Raw genomic sequence first — 19,548 nt, 5'->3', positions numbered from 1 at the left:
TGTGCATGATTTTTGGACAGGTGTCTGGAGCAGATCTGAAGCACAATGTTAGAGATAGGCCAGATAGGCTTCCTTGAAAAGGTGAATTTTCAGAGAGTTTGGGGGAATAGAATATAAGACTTCATGGGACTTCACTGACAGACACACAGACACACACTCACTGACACACACACACTGACAGACACACACAAACTCACTGACAGACACACTTACTGACAGACACACAGACACACACTCACTGACAGACACACAGACACACACTCACTGACAGACACACAGACACACTCACTGACAGACACACAGACACACACTGACAGACACACAGACACACACTCACTGACAGACACACAGACACACTCACTGACAGACACACAGACACACACTCACTGACAGACACACAGACACACTCACTGACAGACACACAGACACACTCACTGACAGACACACACTCACTGACAGACACAGACAGACACAGACACACTCACTGACAGACACAGACAGACACAGACACACACTCACTGACAGACACAGACAGACACAGACACACACTCACTGACAGACACACACTCACTGACAGACACAGACAGACACAGACACACTCACTGACAGACACAGACAGACACAGACACACACTCACTGACAGACACAGACAGACACAGACACACACTCACTGACAGACACACAGACACAGACACACACTCACTGACAGACACACAGACACACAGACACACCCACTGACTGACAGACACACAGACACACACACTCACTGACAGACACACAGACACACACACTCACTGACAGACACACAGACACACAGACACACAGACACACAGACACACAGACACACAGACACACAGACACACAGACACACAGACACACAGACACACAGACACACAGACACACAGACACACAGACACACAGACACACAGACACACAGACACACAGACACACAGACACACAGACACACAGACACACAGACACACAGACACACAGACACACAGACACACAGACACACAGACACACAGACACACAGACACACAGACACACAGACACACAGACACACAGACACACAGACACACAGACACACAGACACACAGACACACAGACACACAGACACACAGACACACACTGCGATTGAGTCTGATTGAGATTGAGATTTACATTGATTGAGATTTAGATTTACATTTAGATTTACATTGATTGAGATTTAGATTTAAATTGATTTACAATTATTGAGATTTAGATTTACATTGATTGAGATTTAGATTTAAATTGATAGAGATTTACATTGATTGAGATTTAGATTTACATTGATTGAGATTTAGATTTACATTGATTGAAATTTAGATTTACATTGATTGAGATTTAGATTTACATTGATTGAGATTTAGATTTACATTTAGATTTACATTGATTGAGATTTAGATTTACATTGATTGAGATTTACATTGATTTACATTTAGATTTACATTGATTGAGATTTAAATTTACATTGATTCAGATTTAGATTTACATTGATTGAAATTTAGATTTACATTGATTGAGATTTAGATTTACATTGATTGAGATTTAGATTTACATTTAGATTTACATTGATTGAGATTTAGATTCACATTTAGATTTACATTGATTGAGATTTACATTTACATTGATTGAGATTTAGATTGACATTGATTGAGATTTAGATTCACATTTAGAGTTACATTGATTGAGATTTACATTTACATTGATTGAGATTTAGATTGACATTGATTGAGATTTAGATTTACATTGATTGAAATTTAGATTGACATTGATTGAGATTTAGATTGACATTGATTGAGATTTAGATTGACATTGATTGAGATTTAGATTTACATTGATTGAAATTTAGATTTACATTGATTGAGATTTAGATTTACATTGATTGAGATTTAGATTGACATTGATTGAGATTTAGATTTACATTGATTGAAATTTAGATTTACATTGATTGAGATTGAGATTTAGATTTACATTGATTGAGATTTAGATTTACATTGATTGAGATTTAGATTTAAATTGATTGAGATTTAGATTTACATTGATTGAGATTTAGATTTACATTGATTGAGATTTAGATTTACATTGATTGAGATTTAGATTCACATTTAGATTTACATTGATTGAGATTGAGATTTAGATTTACATTGATTGAGATTTAGATTTACATTTAGATTTACATTGATTGAGATTTAGATTTAAATTGATTGAGATTTAGATTTACATTGATTGAGATTTAGATTTACATTGATTGAGATTTAGATTTACATTGATTGAGATTTAGATTCACATTTAGATTTACATTGATTGAGATTGAGATTTAGATTTACATTGATTGAGATTTAGATTTACATTTAGATTTACATTGATTGAGATTTAGATTTAAATTGATTGAGATTTAGATTTACATTGATTGAGATTTAGATTGACATTGATTGAGATTTAGATTTACATTGATTGAGATTTAGATTTACATTGATTGAGATTTACATTGATTGAGATTTAGATTTACATTGATTGAGATTTAGATTTACATTGATTGAGATTTAAATTTACATTGATTCAGATTTAGATTTACATTGATTGAAATTTAGATTTACATTGATTGAGATTTAGATTTACATTGATTGAGATTTAGATTTACATTTAGATTTACATTGATTGAGATTTAGATTCACATTTAGATTTACATTGATTGAGATTTAGATTTACATTGATTGAGATTTAGATTGACATTGATTGAGATTTAGATTTACATTGATTGAAATTTAGATTTACATTGATTGAGATTTAGATTGACATTGATTGAGATTTAGATTTACATTGATTGAAATTTAGATTTACATTGATTGAGATTTAGATTTACATTGATTGAGATTTAGATTGACATTGATTGAGATTTAGATTTACATTGATTGAAATTTAGATTTACATTGATTGAGATTGAGATTTACATTGATTGAGATTTAGATTTACATTTAGATTTACATTGATTGAGATTTAGATTCACATTTAGATTTACATTGATTGAGATTTAGATTTACATTGATTGAGATTTAGATTGACATTGATTGAGATTTAGATTTACATTGATTGAAAGGAGAAAATTTAAACAACTTACCGTAATTTTCTTTTCCTGGAACCATGGCAGTGGGCACCATTGGGTTAATCCCTTCTCACTCTAGGTAGGACAGGAAGTAGACTTTTGCAGGTAGGCCATATAAGGCCCCTCCCTCTACCTGCACACCAGTCTTACGATTCTTCCATAGCTGAAAATATATAACTGATAGGCATTAGACCTACATAGGGAGGGTAACTATGTGCCCACTGCCATGGTTCCAGGAAAAGAAAATTACGGTAAGTTGTTTAAATTTTCTCCTTTCCTGATCACCCTGGCAGTGGGCACCATTGGGACATACCCAAGCAGTGCAAATTTTAGGGAGGGATACATCAGAATAGACAACACCAGTTTAATGTCTTATCAGTTCAACCTTTATTAATTCACTTTACACTTTATTTCACTACAGTTTCCAAGACTCTACGCCCAAAGCTTGCGTCAGCTGATGATTGTACGTCTAGTCTGTAGTATTTCAAAATGTATTGAATGAGGACCAGACAGCTGCTTTGCATATTTGCCCTGGTGTAGCCTGGGCCTTGAATGCCCATGAAGTAGCCATGGCCCTTGTAGAATGGGCTTTCACCTTCAAAGGTTTATCTTGTCCTTTGTTTTCATAAGCTTTTTTGATACAAGACACAATCCACTGTGCAATTGTAGTCTTTGATGCTGCTTGTCCTTTTTTGGTCCCTCTGGAATGACAAATAATTTGTCTGACTTTCTGATATCTCTCATCCTTTCTAGGTACACTTTAAGACATCTTACCACGTCCAATTTGTGTAGCCTTTCTTCTTTCTTATTTTTTTGGTTCTGGATAAAATGATGGAATCACAATCTCCTGATTCATGTGGAACTGTGATACCACCTTTGGCAGGATTGATGTACCGGTCTAAGAACTGCCTTGTCTTGATGTATGATTAGGAATGGTTCCTTGGCAGATAGAGCCTGTAGTTCTCCCACTCTCCTTGCCGAGGTGATTGCTATCAGAAACACCCTTTCCATGACAACCATTTTAGGCCTATCTCCTGTATTGGGTCAAACGGAACTGCTGTTAATACATCCAAGACTAAAGACAAGTCCCATGTAGGTACCCTGTTCTTAATTTGAGGTTTTAACCTTTTAACTGCTTGAAAGAACCTGATTATCAATCTTTCCATTGCCAGATTTCTTTCCAACAAATCTGATAGTGCAGACACTTGTACTTTCAATGAGCTGAGACTGAGACCTTTCTCAAATCCTTTATGCAGGAACTCCACTATAGAAACAATTCTTGGTGAAAGGAATTTTCTCTCTCTTTTTCACACCAATCACAAAAGCAAAGCCAATTCTATGGCATACTCTTGATGTGGAACTTTTCCTTGCTTGTAACAGGGTTTGAATTGTTTTCTCTGAACAACCCTTCAGTCTCAATGTCTCCCGCTCAATTGCCATGCCGTCAAAGCCCATTGTTTGGTATTCGGATGACATATTGGCCCCTGTTGCATCAGGCCTTTGCGATCTGGTATGTGCATGGTGTATCCACTGCCATATTTACCAGGTGTGTAAACCAAAGCCTTCTTGGCCAGTATGGTGCTATGAATATCACCTCTGCTCTGTCTTCCCTGATTTTCCTGATTGTTTTTGGAATCAGAGGAATTGGAGGGAACAGGTATCCCAATTTGAAGTCCCATTTGAGACTGAGAGCATCTGTAGCTTGTGCGCTTGGGTGAAACTGTCTGGAACAGTAGTTCCTTACTTTGCGATTCTGGTGTGTCGCCCTCCGATCGATGTCTGGTTGACCCCATCGCACTACCAGTTCTTGAAATACTCCTGGATTTAAAGCCCATTCTCCTGGGTGAATGATATTGCGACTTAGAAAGTCTGCTATGACATTTTCTAGTCCTGGGATATGCATGGCTGTAATATCCGACAAGTGGCACTCTGCCCAACCGAGTATTTCTGCTGTGAGCTTCATCAGCTTTCTGCTCCTGGTTCCTCCTTGTTTGGCTATATATTTGACCACAGACCTGCTGTCTGATTCTAGCCATTTTGTCCTGGAAAACTTCTAGGGCCTTTTGTACTGCTTTTAATTCCAGCAGATTTGATGGTAAGTGGTTTACCTGATTTCCCCAGGTTCCTTGCACCACTTCTTCTCCCATCTGAGCCCCCCAACCTGTCTTGCTCGCATCTGTTGTAATTTTTAACCAGTGCACAGGTTGTAGCGTTTTCCCTTTGACCAGGTTTCGGGTATCTTCCCACCATTTTAACTCTTGTTTTGTTTGTGGGTGTAACAAGATTATTTGTCTTGTCTTTGTGATTCCCGTTCCATTGTTGCAGAAAATTGTTTTGCAGAGGTCTCATATGCAACGCTGCCCACTTTGTGACGCTTAATGTTGAAGCGAATTTCCCCAGGAGTCTCATGCATTCTTCTGCAGAAGTCCTGGTAGCTTTTCTGAGCCTCCTTGTTCGTATGGCTATGTCTTGCCTCTTTGCCTCTGGCAATCTCACTTCTCCTTTTCTGTATCGAATTCTACTCCCAGAAATCTTAAGAGCTGAGTGGGTACCAAATGGCTCTTGTCTCTGTTTATTAACCAACCTTGATGTTCTAGGAAGGTTATTACCATTTTCTGGTCTTGTTGGAGTTTCCCCCGATCCTTTGATTTTACCAGGATGTCGTCCAGGTAAGGGTATATCTCTACCCCCCTTTTTCTCATCTCTGCCACTAGAGGGGCTAGAACCTTTGTAAACGACCTTGGGGAAGTTGCCAGACCAAATGGTAGTGCTGTGTATTGATAATGCTCCTGATTTACTGCAAACCTTAGGAATCTTTGATGCCCTTTTGCTATTGGTACATGTAAATAAGCGTCTTTTAAGTCTATCGCCACCATCCAGTCTCCTGGTTGTACCTCCTGTATAATCAGATTTACAGACACCATCTTGAACTTTCTTATCTTCAAGAATGAATTTACCTTTCTTAGGTCTAGGATTGCTCTGTAATCCCCTGTAGGCATCTTTACCAAAAATATTCTGGAAAAAATTCCGCTTCCTCTTACCTTTTCTATTACTTCTGCCTGTAGTAATTTCCTTAAAGCCGTATTCCTATAACAGCTGGATTCTCACAAGCTGAACACCTCTTTATATTGATTTTATTCATCTGTTGGAGACTGAATCTCCTGGCTCTGTCCTGATGCCTTTGTTATTATTGCATCTAGTTTGCTGCCGAATAGGAATTCACCTTCAAATGGTAATGTACATAAGGTGTTCTTTGATGCTGTGTCAGCCATCCACTGTCTGAGCCATAAAGCTCTTCTTGCTGATACCGCTAGTGCCATAGACTTGGCTGCTATTTTTACTGCATCCAATGAGGCTTCTGCTATGTAATCAGTTGCCCATTTCACCACTGACCACGCCTTAAGAATAGTACTTCTTTTACACCTTTGTCTATTGCCTCTTCAATGTTGGCAATCCACACTCGCATAGCCCTAGCAGTTGATGTAGTTGCTATGGCTGGTTTGTAGGCTGTTCCTGCCGTAACATATGCTTTTTTTAATGCATAATCCATCCTTTTATCCATAGCGTCCTTTAATGACGCTGCTTCCTCTAAGGGGATTGTGGTCTTTTTTTACTATTCTAGAAATAGCAATATCCACCTTTGGGCTAACCTCCCCATTTCTCACCTCTTCTTGTGGGAATGGATACATCTTCCCAAACCTTTTAGGCGTAATACTCTGGCGTCTGGTTGCGCCAACTCCACCTGAATGAGGTGCTTAATTACTTGATGGATAGTAAAGACTCTACCTTTTCAAAGCAGCAGCAGTAGTAGCAGTAGTAGTCCTAGTAGCAGTAGTAGCAATAGTAGCAGTAGTAGCAATAGTAGCAGTCGTAGCAGTCGTAGCAGTCGTAGCAGTCGTAGCAGTCGTAGCAGTCGTAGCAGCAGCACGCCTAGCCTGTCAAAGCAGGCCAGAACAGAAACTCTTTTTTTTGTGTGTTAACTCCTAAATGTCTTTCAGTTCCAAAACCTGTATCATGGCTTTGATGAGTGGATCCACCCTTTCTACATCAATTTCAGATTATTCCTGAATATCTTGATCTGATGAATCCATTTCATTCTCTGACACATGAAAACAATCACTTTCAGACCCATATGATGAAAAACCTTTCCCCTTATCCAGACTGGTCTGGGATATAGATCTTTCCTGCGCAGGGTTAACAGCTTGCTGCACTGCCGCATCAACTCTCTGTTTAACAGCCTCCTTCATCAATAAAGAAATTGCTCATTTGTTCACTGGTATCACCTGCAGGTGTTTTAAGACAATCTTCACATAATTACTTCCCTATTAGGGCTGGTTTCTCACAAGCTGAACACCATTTAGTTTCTTAGCAACCTTCATTTATGTTGCAGGGATTCCCCCGTCCCTTTGAAGATCCTGCTTCTGGGAGGGTAACCACTGAACTAATTTATAAAAACAAAATAAATACTAAACATACACCCTAATGTATATATACCATCTCTCTTTCCCATGCAGAACTAAAACTAAGGACTCACCTAGTCTTGGGAACTGAAGTTTGGGTGTTTCCATTTTTGAATCCATATCCAGCACTTGGCTTCTCCTTGCTGAGCGTTCCATGCTGCAGCTTTCACTCACACATACACCGTGTGGTCGTCACCCAGTGCTCCTGCACGGCTCGCGTGTCTGTGCACGCATTTGCCGGCGTGCCGTGACGCGCACGCTCCCTAGCGGCCGCCTGCACTGTACCCTTTTACCGCAGTATCTCAGATACACATGCGGTCAATATGAACCTCCTTTGGTTCGCAGCAGAATTACTGGGGTAGTTCACCGCCGCGTTCCATACGCAAGTGCGGTCAATTGAGCCTCCTCTGCTCGCAGGTATGGCTGCTCCCCCCTCCGCTTCTAGCGGGCTGCTGGGTACTTTACCGCAGCGTACCATACGCTTATGCGGTGAGTCTGGGCCTCCACGGCTCCCAGCTGCAGCTGCTGTGCGCCTACGAACGGCCTGGGTTTTGCACTTAAGCTTCCCTCGCGGCTGCAGCTGTTTCCCCCCCCAACAGGGGCACCCCCGACTCTAAGGGGTCTCCGTCTTGCCCCCCGTAGGGCGCACCGCGGAGCTTCAGGGCAGAGAGGGTGAGACCCTGGCTATCTGCACAAAGTGCAGTAGGTGAGCCCTGTTAAAAAATAACAAATCCTACACCTAGCTGTGAGGACAGGTGTGCAGGTAGAGGGAGGGGCCTTATATGGCCTACCTGCAAAAGTCTACTTCCTGTCCTACCTAGAGTGAGAAGGGATTAACCCAATGGTGCCCACTGCCAGGGTGATCAGGAAAAATTAGATTTACATTGATTGAGATTTAGATTTACATTTAGATTTACATTGATTGAGATTTAGATTCACATTTAGATTTACATTGATTGAGATTTAGATTTAGATTGACATTGATTGAGATTTAGATTGACATTGATTGAAATTTAGATTTACATTGATTGAGATTGAGATTTAGATTTACATTGATTGAGATTTAGATTTACATTAATTGAGATTTAGATTTACATTTAGATTTAAATTGATTGAGATTTAGATTTACATTGATAGAGATTTAGATTTACATTGATTGAGATTTAGATTTACATTTACATTTAGATTTACATTGATTGAGATTTAGATTTAAATTGATTGAGATTTAGATTTACATTGATTGAGATTTAGATTTACATTGATTGAGATTTAGATTTAAATTGATTGAGATTTAGATTTACATTGATTGAGATTTACATTTAGATTTAAATTGATCGAGATTTAGATTTACATTGATTGAGATTTAGATTTACATTGATTGAGATTGAGATTTACATTGATTGAGATTTAGATTTAACATTGATTGAGATTTAGATTAACATTGATTGAGATTTAGATTTACATTAATTGAGATTTAGATTTACATTGATTGAGATTTAGATTTACATTGATTGAGATTTAGATTTACATTGATTGAGATTGAGATTTACATTGATTGAGATTGAGATTTACATTGATTGAGATTTACATTGATTGAGATTTACATTTACATTTAGATTTACATTGATTGAGATTTAGATTTACATTGATTGAGATTTACATTGATTGAGATTGAGATTTACATTGATTGAGATTGAGATTTACATTGATTGAGATTTACATTGATTGAGATTTAGATTTACATTGATTGAGATTTAGATTTTCATTTAGATTTACATTGATTGAGATTTACATTGATTTAGATTTAGATTGAAATTGATTGAGATTTAGATTTACATTTAGATTTACATTGATTGAGATTTAGATTCACATTTAGATTTACATTGATTGAGATTTAGATTTACATTGATTGAGATTTAGATTTACATTGATTGAGATTTAGATTTACATTGATTGAGATTTAGATTTACATTGAGATTTAAATTGATTGAGATTTAGATTTACATTGATTGAGATTTACATTGAGATTTAAATTGATTGAGATTTAGATTTACATTGATTGAGATTTAGATTTACATTGATTGAAATTTAGATTTACATTGATTGAAATTTAGATTTACATTGATTGAAATTTAGATTTACATTGATTGAGATTTAGATTTACATTTAGATTTACATTGATTGAGATTTAGATTTACATTGATTGAGATTTAGATTTACATTGATTGAGATTTAGATTTACATTGATTGAGATTTAGATTTACATTGAGATTTAAATTGATTGAGATTTAGATTTACATTGATTGAGATTTAGATTTACATTGATTGAAATTTAGATTTACATTGATTGAAATTTAGATTTACATTGATTGAAATTTAGATTTACATTGATTGAGATTTAGATTTACATTCAGATTTACATTGATTGAGATTTAGATTTACAATGATTGAGATTTAGATTTACATTGATTGAGATTTAGATTTACATTGATTGAGATTTAGATTTACATTGATTTACATTGATTGAGATTTAGGTTTACATTTAGATTTACATTGATTGAGATTTAGATTTACATTTACATTTAGATTTACATTGATTGAGATTTAGATTTACATTGATTGAGATTTAGATATTCATTGATTGAGATTTAGATTTACATTGATCGAGATTTAGATTTAAATTGATCGAGATTTAGATTTACATTGATTGAGATTTAGATTTACATTGATTGAGATTTAGATTTACATTGATTGAGATTAAGATTTACATTGATTGAGATTTACATTGATTGAGATTTAGATTTACATTGATTTAGATTTACATTGATTGATATTTAGATTTACATTGATTGAGATTTAGATTTACATTGATTGAGATTTAGATTTACATTGATTGAGATTTAGATTTACATTGATTGAGATTTACATTGATTGAGATTTACATTGATTGAGATTTACATTGATTGAGATTGAGATTTACATTGATTGAGATTGAGATTTACATTGATTGAGATTGAGATTTACATTGATTGAGATTAAGATTTACATTTAGATTTACATTGATTGAGATTTAGATTTACATTGATTGAGATTTAGATTTACATTGATTGAGATTTACATTGATTGAGATTTAGATTTACATTGATTGAGATTTACATTGATTGAGATTTAGATTTACATTGATTGAGATTTAGATTATCATTTAGATTTACATTGATTGAGATTTAGATTTTCATTTAGATTTACATTGATTGACATTTAGATTTACATTTAGATTTAGATTGATTTGAGATTTACATTGATTGAGATTTAGATTTAAATTGATTGAGATTTACATTGATTGAGATTTAGATTTACATTGATTGAGATTTAGATTTACATTGATTGAGATTTAGATTTAAATTGATTGAGATTTACATTGATTTACAGTGATTGAGATTTAGATTAACATTGATTGAGATTTAGATTTACATTGATTGAGATTTAGATTTACATTGATTGAGATTTACATTGATTGAGATTGAGATTTACATTGATTGAGATTGAGATTTACATTGATTGAGATTTAGATTTACATTGTTTGAGATTAAGATTTACATTTAGATTTACATTGATTGAGATTTAGATTAACATTGATTGAGATTTAGATTTACATTGATTGAGATTTACATTGATTGAGATTGAGATTTACATTGATTGAGATTGAGATTTACATTGATTGAGATTGAGATTTACATTGATTGAGATTTAGATTTACATTGTTTGAGATTAAGATTTACATTTAGATTTACATTGATTGAGATTTAGATTTACATTGATTGAGATTTAGATTTACATTGATTGAGATTTAGATTTACATTGATTGAGATTTAGATTTACATTGATTGAGATTTAGATTATCATTTAGATTTACATTGATTGAGATTTAGATTTTCATTTAGATTTACATTGATTGAGATTTAGATTTACATTTAGATTTACATTGATTGAGATTTAAATTGATTTAGATTTACATTGATTGAGATTTACATTGATTGAGATTTAGATTTAACTTGATTGAGATTTACATTGATTTAGATTTAGATTTACATTGATTGAGATTTAGATTCAAATTTAGATTTACATTGATTGAGATTTAGATTTACATTGATTGAGATTTACATTTAGATTTACATTGATTGAGATTTAGATTTACATTGATTGAGATTTAGATTTACATTGATTGAGATTTAGATTTAAATTGATTGAGATTTACATTGATTTACATTGATTGAGATTTAGATTTACATTTAGATTTACATTGATTGAGATTTAGATTTACATTTACATTTAGATTTACATTGATTGAGATTTAGATTTACATTTAGATTTACATTGATTGAGATTTAGATTTACATTTAGATTTACATTGATTGAGATTTAGATTTACATTTACATTTAGATTTACATTGATTGAGATTTAGATTTACATTTAGATTTACATTGATCAAGATTTAGATTTAAATTGATCGAGATTTAGATTTACATTGATTTAGATTTACATTGATTGAGATTTAGATTTACATTTAGATTTACATTGATTGAGATTTAGATTTACATTGATTGAGATTTAGATTTACATTGATTGAGATTTAGATTTACATTGATTTAGATTTACATTGATTTAGATTTACATTGATTGATATTTAGATTTACATTGATTGAGATTTAGATTTACATTGATTGAGATTTACATTGATTGAGATTTAGATTTACATTTAGATTTACATTGATTGAGATTTAGATTTACATTGATTGAGATTTAGATTTACATTGATTGAGATTTAGATTTACATTGATTGAGATTTACATTGATTGAGATTTAGATTTACATTGATTGAGATTTACATTGATTGAGATTTAGATTTACATTGATTTAGATTTACATTGATTGATATTTAGATTTACATTGATTGAGATTTAGATTTACATTGATTGAGATTTAGATTTACATTGATTGAGATTGAGATTTACATTGATTGAGATTTAGATTTACATTGATTGAGATTTAGATTTACATTGATTGAGATTTACATTGACATTAATTGAGATTTAGATTTACATTGATTGAGATTTAGATTTACATTGATTGAGATTTACATTGATTGAGATTGAGATTTACATTGATTGAGATTGAGATTTACATTGATTGAGATTTAGATTTACATTGTTTGAGATTAAGATTTACATTTAGATTTACATTGATTGAGATTTAGATTTACATTGATTGAGATTTACATTGATTGAGATTTAGATTTACATTGATTGAGATTTAGATTTACATTGATTGAGATTTAGATTATCATTTAGATTTACATTGATTGAGATTTAGATTTTCATTTAGATTTACATTGATTGAGATTTAGATTTACATTGATTGACATTTAGATTTACATTTAGATTTACATTGATTTGAGATTTACATTGATTGAGATTTAGATTTAAATTGATTGAGATTTACATTGATTGAGATTTAGATTTACATTGATTGAGATTTACATTGATTGAGATTTACATTGATTGAGATTTAGATTTACATTGATTGACATTTAGATTTACATTTAGATTTACATTGATTTGAGATTTACATTGATTGAGATTTAGATTTAAATTGATTGAGATTTACATTGATTTAGATTTAGATTTACATTGATTGAGATTTAGATTCAAATTGAGATTTACATTGATTGAGATTTAGATTGAAATTGATTGAGATTTAGATTTAGATTTACATTGATTGAGATTTAGATTCACATTTAGATTTACATTGATTCAGATTTACATTAATTGAGATTTAGATTGAAATTGATTGAGATTTACATTGATTGAGATTTAGATTTACATTGATTGAGATTTAGATTTACATTGAGATTTAAATTGATTGAGATTTAGATTTACATTGATTGAGATTTAGATTTACATTGATTGAAATTTAGATTTACATTGATTGAAATTTAGATTTACATTTAGATATACATTGATTGAAATTTAGATTTACATTTAGATATACATTGATTGAGATTTAGATTTACATTGATTGAGATTTAGATTTACATTGATTTACATTGATTGAGATTTAGATTTACATTTAGATTTACATTGATTGAGATTTACATTGATTGAGATTTAGATTTACATTTAGATTTACATTGATTGAGATTTAGATTTACATTGATTGAGATTTAGATTTACATTTACATTGATTGAGATTTAGATTTACATTGATTGAGATTTAGATTTACATTGATTGAGATTTAGATTTACATTGATTGAGATTTAGATTTAAATTGATTGAGATTTACATTGATTTACATTGATTGAGATTTAGATTTACATTGATTGAGATTTAGATTTACATTTAGATTTATATTGATCGAGATTTACATTGATTGAGATTTAGATTTACATTGATTGAGATTTAGATTTACATTGATTGAGATTGAGATTTACAGTGATTAAGATTTAGATTTACATTGATTGAGATTTAGATTTACATTTAGATTTACATTGATTGAGATTTACATTGATTGAGATTTAGATTTAAATTGATTGAGATTTACATTGATTGAGATTTAGATTTACATTTAGATTTACATTGATTGAGATTTAGATTTACATTGATTGAGATTTAGATTTACATTGATTGAGATTTAGATTTACATTGATTGAAATTTAGATTTACATTGATTGAGATTTACAGTGATTGAGATTGAGATTTACATTGATTGAGATTTAGATTTACATTGATTGAGATTTACATTGATTGAGATTTAGATTTACATTGATTGAGATTTAGATTTACATTGATTGAGATTTACATTGATTGAGATTTAGATTTACATTGATTGAGATTTAGATTTACATTGGTTAAGATTTACATTGGTTGAGATTGAGATTTATTTACATTGATTGAGATTGAGATTTAGATTTACATTGATTGAGATTTAGATTTACATTGGTTGAGATTTAGATTTACATTGATTGAGATTTAGATTTACATTGGCTGAGATTTAGATTTACATTGATTGAGATTTAGATTTACATTGATTGAGATTTAGATTTACATTGATTGAGATTTAGATTTACATTGATTGAGATTTAGATTTACATTGGTTGAGATTTAGATTTACATTGATTGAGATTTAGATTTACATTGGTTGAGATTTAGATTTACATTGATTGAGATTTAGATTTACATTGATTGAGATTTAGATTTACATTGATTGAGATTTAGATTTACATTGATTGAGATTTACATTGATTGAGATTTTGATTTACATTGATTGAGATTTACATTTACATTTAGATTTACAATGATTGAGATTTAGATTTACATTGATTGAGATTTAGATTTACATTGATTGAGATTTAGATTTACATTGATTGAGATTTAGATTTACATTGATTGAGATTTAGATTTACATTGATTGAGATTTAGATTTACATTGATTGAGATTTAGATTTACATTTAGATTTACATTGATTGAGATTTAGATTTACATTGATTGAGATTTAGATTTACATTGATTGAGATTTAGATTTAAATTGATTGAGATTTACATTGATTTACATTGATTGAGATTTAGATTTACATTTAGATTTACATTGATTGAGATTTAGATTTACATTGATTGAGATTTAGATTTACATTGATTGAGATTTACATTGATTGAGATTTAGATTTACATTGATTGAGATTTAGATTTACATTGATTGAGATTTACATTGATTTACATTGATTTACATTGAGATTTAGATTTACATTGATTGGGATTTAGATTTACATTTAGATTTATATTGATTGAGATTTACATTGATTGAGATTTACATTTACATTGATTGAGATTTACAGTGATTAAGATTTAGATTTACATTGATTGAGATTTAGATTTACTTTTAGATTTACATTGATTGAGATTTACATTGATTGAGATTTAGATTTAAATTGATTGAGATTTACATTGATTGAGATTTAGATTTACATTGATTGAGATTTAGATTTACATTGATTGAAATTTAGATTTACATTTATTGAAATTTAGATTTACATTTAGATATACATTGATTGAGATTTAGATTTACATTGATTGAGATTTAGATTTACATTGATTGAGATTTAGATTTACATTTAGATTTACATTGATTGAGATTTACATTGAGATTTAGATTTACATTGATTTACATTGATTGAGATTTAGATTTACATTTAGATTTACATTGATTGAGATTTAGATTTACATTGATTGAGATTTAGATTTACATTGATTGAGATTTAGATTTACATTGATTGAGATTTAGATTTACATTGATTGAGATTTAGATTTACATTGATTGAGATTTAGATTTAAATTGATTGAGATTTACATTGATTTACATTGATTGAGATTTAGATTTACATTGATTGAGATTTAGATTTACATTGATTGGGATTTAGATTTACATTTAGATTTATATTGATCGAGATTTACATTGATTGAGATTTAGATTTACATTGATTGAGATTGAGATTTACATTTAGATTTACATTGATTGAGATTTACATTGATTGAGATTTAGATTTAAATTGATTGAGATTTACATTGATTGAGATTTAGATTTACATTTAGATTTACATTGATTGAGATTTAGATTTACATTGATTGAGATTTAGATTTACATTGATTGAGATTTAGATTTACATTGATTGAAATTTAGATTTACATTGATTGAGATTTACAGTGATTGAGATTGAGATTTACATTGATTGAGATTTAGATTTACATTGATTGAGATTTACATTGATTGAGATTTAGATTTACATTGATTGAGATTTACATTGATTGAGATTTAGATTTACATTGATTGAGATTTAGATTTACATTGATTGAGATTTAGATTTACATTGGTTAAGATTTACATTGGTTGAGATTGAGATTTATTTACATTGATTGAGATTGAGATTTAGATTTACATTGATTGAGATTTAGATTTACATTGGTTGAGATTTAGATTTACATTGATTGAGATTTAGATTTACATTGGCTGAGATTTAGATTTACATTGATTGAGATTTAGATTTACATTGATTGAGATTTAGATTTACATTGATTGAGATTTAGATTTACATTGATTGAGATTTAGATTTACATTGGTTGAGATTTAGATTTACATTGATTGAGATTTAGATTTACATTGGTTGAGATTTAGATTTACATTGATTGAGATTTAGATTTACATTGATTGAGATTTAGATTTACATTGATTGAGATTTACATTGATTGAGATTTTGATTTACATTGATTGAGATTTACATTTACATTTAGATTTACAATGATTGAGATTTAGATTTACATTGATTGAGATTTAGATTTACATTGATTGAGATTTAGATTTACATTGATTGAGATTTAGATTTAAATTGATTGAGATTTACATTGATTTACATTGATTGAGATTTAGATTTACATTTAGATTTACATTGATTGAGTTTTAGATTTACATTGATTGAGATTTAGATTTACATTGATTGAGATTTACATTGATTGAGATTTAGATTTACATTGATTGAGATTTAGATTTAAATTGATTGAGATTTACATTGATTTACATTGATTGAGATTTAGATTTACATTTAGATTTACATTGATTGAGATTTAGATTTACATTGATTGAGATTTAGATTTACATTGATTGAGATTTACATTGATTGAGATTTAGATTTACATTGATTGAGATTTAGATTTACATTGATTGAGATTTAGATTTACATTGATTGAGATTTAGATTTAAATTGATTGAGATTTACATTGATTTACATTGATTTACATTGATTGAGATTTAGATTTACATTGATTGGGATTTAGATTTACATTTAGATTTATATTGATTGAGATTTACATTGATTGAGATTTATATTTACATTGATTGAGATTTACAGTGATTAAGATTTAGATTTACATTGATTGAGATTTAGATTTACATTGATTGAGATTTAGATTTACTTTTAGATTTACATTGATTGAGATTTACATTGATTGAGATTTAGATTTAAATTGATTGAGATTTACATTGATTGAGATTTAGATTTACATTGATTGAGATTTAGATTTACATTTAGATTTACATTGATTGAGATTTAGATTTACATTGATTGAGATTTAGATTTACATTGATTGAGATTTAGATTTACATTGAGATATAAATTGATTGAGATTTAGATTTACATTGATTGAGATTTAGATTTACATTGATTGAGATTGAGATTTACATTGATTGAGATTTAGATTTACATTGGTTGAGATTTAGATTTACATTGATTGAGATTTAGATTTACATTGGTTGAGATTTAGATTTACATTGATTGAGATTTAGATTTACATTGATTGAGATTTAGATTTACATTGGTTGAGATTTAGATTTACATTGGTTGAGATTTAGATTTACATTGATTGAGATTTAGATTTACATTGATTGAGATTTAGATTTACATTGAGATTTAAATTGATTGAGATTTAGATTTACATTGATTGAGATTTAGATTTACATTGATTGAGATTGAGATTTACATTGATTGAGATTTAGATTTACATTGGTTGAGATTTAGATTTACATTGATTGAGATTTAGATTTACATTGGTTGAGATTTAGATTTACATTGATTGAGATTTAGATTTACATTGATTGAGATTTAGATTTACATTGGTTGAGATTTAGATTTACATTGGTTGAGATTTAGATTTTCATTGATTGAGATTTAGATTTACATTGATTGAGATTTAGATTTACATTGATTGAGATTTACATTGATTGAGATTTAGATTTAAATTGATTGAGATTTACATTGATTGAGATTTAGATTTACATTGATTGAGATTTAGATTTACATTTAGATTTACATTGATTGAGATTTAGATTTACATTGATTGAGATTTAGATTTACATTGATTGAGATTTAGATTTACATTGAGATTTAAATTGATTGAGATTTAGATTTACATTGATTGAGATTTAGATTTACATTGATTGAGATTTAGATTTACATTGGTTGAGATTTAGATTTACATTGGTTGAGATTTAGATTTACATTGATTGAGATTTAGATTTACATTGGTTGAGATTTAGATTTACATTGATTGAGATTTAGATTTACATTGATTGAGATTTAGATTTACATTGGTTGAGATTTAGATTTACATTGGTTGAGATTTAGATTTACATTGATTGAGATTTAGATTTACATTGATTGAGATTTAGATTTACATTGATTGAGATTTACATTGATTGAGATTGACATTGATTGAGATTGAGATTTACATTGATTGAGATTGAGATTTACATTGATTGAGATTTACAATGCTATAGATTTAGATTTACATTGATTGCGATTTAGATTTACATTGATTGAGATTGACATTGATTAAGATTTAGATTTACATTGGTTGAGATTTAGATTTACATTTATTGAGATTGAGATTTACATTGATTGAGATTGAGATTCAGATTTACATTGATTGAGATTGAGATTTACATTGATTGAGATTGAGATTTACATTGATTGAGATTGAGAGTTACATTGATTGAGATTGGGATTGAGATTCAGATTTACATTGATTGAGATTTAGTTTACATTGATTGAGATTTAGATTTACATTGATTGAGATTTACATTGATTGAGATTGAGATTTACATTGATTGAGATTGAGATTTACATTACATAGTTACATAGTAGATGAGGTTGAAAAAAGACGTACGTCCATCAAGTTCAACCTATGCTAAATTTAGACAACAGATACTTTATTCTATATCTATACTTACTTATTGATCCAGAGGAAGGCAAACAAAAAACCCCATTAAGGGGAAAAATTAATTCCTTCCTGACTCCAAGAATTGGCAATCGGATTAATCCCTGGATCAACATCCTTCCCATGTATACTTATTTGGTAT

The sequence above is a fragment of the Ascaphus truei genome, unplaced genomic scaffold, assembly GCF_040206685.1.
Source record: "Ascaphus truei isolate aAscTru1 unplaced genomic scaffold, aAscTru1.hap1 HAP1_SCAFFOLD_804, whole genome shotgun sequence".
NCBI classification, from domain to species: domain Eukaryota; kingdom Metazoa; phylum Chordata; class Amphibia; order Anura; family Ascaphidae; genus Ascaphus; species Ascaphus truei.
The sequence above is the reverse complement of the archived record's forward strand: the minus strand, read 5'-3'. Positions refer to the sequence as shown.